The 2,778-nt window shown below is 32.8% G+C and overlaps 1 pseudogene; it reads left to right on the top strand.

Moving 5' to 3' along the window:
* The first annotated feature begins 1,302 nt into the window (after positions 1-1,302).
* LOC127745447 (ATPase 5, plasma membrane-type-like) overlaps positions 1,303-2,778 on the top strand; it is a 1,757-nt pseudogene continuing 281 nt past the window's right edge.

The following is a 2,778-nucleotide window of genomic DNA, read 5'->3' as shown; positions in this document are numbered from 1 at the left end:
GCTTCTCTTGGAGTTAAACACCAAGTTGTAACGTGTTTTTGGCGTTTAACTCTGGTTTGTGATGTGTTTCTGGCGTTTTACTCTAGAATGCAGCATGAAATTGACGTTGAACGCCAGTTTACGTCATCTAAGTTCGAAAAAAGTATGGATCATTATATATTGCTGGAAAGCCCTAGATGTCTACTTTTCAACGCAGTTGAGAGCGCACCATTTGGAGTTTTGTAGCTCCAGAAAATCCATTTTGAGTACATGGAGGTTAGAATCCAACAACATCAGCAGTCCATTTTCAGCCTGTATCAGATTTTTGCTCAGGTCCCTCAATTTCAGTCAAAAAGTACCTGAAATCATAGAAAAACACACAAACTCATAGTAAAGTCGAGAAATATAAATTTTTCATAGAAACTAATAAAAACATCCCTAAAAGTGTATAAATTATCCGCTCATCACTAGACGGATTGTAATCGACTCCTGCCTTCCATATCCTTCCTCTGTTAAACAAACTGTTAAGCAAAATCTCTATACTTTTGATCAAGCAATTCAGGTAACATTCTGATGTTTGTGTTGAATAATAATATAATATACTATTTACATATCTTCCCTCTGCTCTGCTCTGGTTCTTTTTGTATAATGAATTAAGAATACATTTAAGAGGCATTTATAGGAGAATTCGCTTTCACTTTTTATTATATATTAAAATTCAAGGGCTTCATTGAAAATAGCTTCTACATTGAGGTTCAAATTGGCATTATATATACTTAACTATATATAGGGAAAATATTGCATGGGTGACTCCTAGTAAAGAGAAAAGAAAAGAAAAAAAGATATTGTATGAAGTGAACGTGTTTCATCGTTTAGCTTCTTGTTTTTTCATTTATTTTCATGTGATTTGCAGTATTGTCATTGTGAGAAGTCACAATTTTATATTAGTTAGTTAATCTTTACTGTTTTTGATCTTGTTTTTTGTAAGACAAGTCTGTGATTTATCTATATATATCATCGCTGCTACTCATACTAATAAGAACATTAATAATACACTTCATTTCATGCAATCTAGCTTAGTCTCATCTTCTCTACTCACTAATTCTCTGATTTAATATCATCACAGCAATTTTTTTTTATATTTTAGTGTTCTAACATTGCAAAATTTTTTATTTTTACTTATGGCAGATATATGCAGTGTCTTTCACTATTTGTATTGTGGTAAGTGTAGAAAATAGGTGAATAACCAAAAAATTCTTTTACATACCTAATTAAATAGTTCATATAATTTTATTTGATCTACTTTTTATTTTGTAATTTGATTTCATGTTTATTGCATTGATTTGGAAGTTTGATTTTGCACCCTTTATGGTGTTGATTATTGCCATACTAAATGATGGTAAGATAATATTGTGCTGAATGACTTTCATGTAGTTTGCTTGGATTGTTGTGTGATTTTTCAATGATATTTTCCTTCACCATTATCCCTTTAGGTACCATTATGACAATATCCAAGGATAGAGTGAAACCATCCCTACAACCTGATAGCTGGAAATTGAGGGAGATATTTGCTACTAGTTTTGGACCGTTGTGTGATTTTTCTGGCTTATGAAGGACACTGACTTCTTCTTGGTAATCAATTTAATTTCACATTTCTTTAAGTATATTTGGTTGTAGGTAGAAACCAGTAGGGATGAGCTCTAATAAAATTTATACATTAGATTCATCTATGAAAAGTTCACATGTTATCATCTACTAGTGGAAATTGTGACATTTATGAACAATAACTTTTTGTTGTTGCAGGACAAGTTTGGTGTAAGGTCTCTGAGACATAATCCTGTAGAAATGATGGCAACCCTTTACCTACAAATCAGTATTTTTAGCCAGGCACTAATTTTCATCACTAGGTCTTGCAACTGGTCCTATGTTGAAAGATATAGTCTTCTTCTACTGGATTCTTTCATGATTTTTTAGCTGGTAATTTTGATTCTTTTTGTTCTCCTCTCAGCAACCTAATATGTAAAGATATGTGCTGGCTTAATTTTTTCTTCTGTTGTAACTGAAAATTTTTCTGTAATTGGCAGGTGGCAATTGCTCTTGTAGTATATGCTAATTGGAGCTTTTCAAGAATCAAGGGAATGGGATGGGATTGGATTGGTGTAATCTGGCTCTACAGTTTAGTGACCTATGTGCCTCTTGATTTGCTTAAATTTGTGATTATATATCTATCTATTGTTTATTTAGTATTTTTTTTATATTAATATGTCAAGTTTAATAAATATGATGTAAAAAAATAAGTTATAGTAAAGAGAAATGGTATAACCCATTTGAGTAGTTAATCAGCTTTTTTTAAGCTCTTGTATGAAATTGTGGCAATTCAAAACTGTCACATTTTAAAAAAAAATCTGGATAAATTTGCGGCGATTTCAAAACCGCTATAATTTTTTTAAATCCATTGACAAAAATAGCGGCGGTTTTGTGACCGCTGCAAAATCAATTATCTAAATTGCGGTGGATGTACCAGTGGTTCATTAGAACCGCCGCAAAATCAAATTACAACCCCCTAATAGGCGAAGTTTGTGGAACTGCAAGAATTTTGTTTTGCGGCAGTTTTAAACTACCACAAATCCATCAAAAAATCGCCGCTATTCGGTATGTCTCTTGTAGTGTGCATTCACACACACACACACACACACACACACACACACACACAGTAGCGACTATAATTAATGGTACACACACACACACACACACACACACACACACACACACACACACACACACACACACACACACACA

This window comes from Arachis duranensis, chromosome 3 (assembly GCF_000817695.3).
Source record: "Arachis duranensis cultivar V14167 chromosome 3, aradu.V14167.gnm2.J7QH, whole genome shotgun sequence".
NCBI lineage: Eukaryota > Viridiplantae > Streptophyta > Magnoliopsida > Fabales > Fabaceae > Arachis > Arachis duranensis.
Note: the sequence above shows the minus strand (reverse complement) of the source record. Positions and strands in the feature narration are given on the sequence as shown.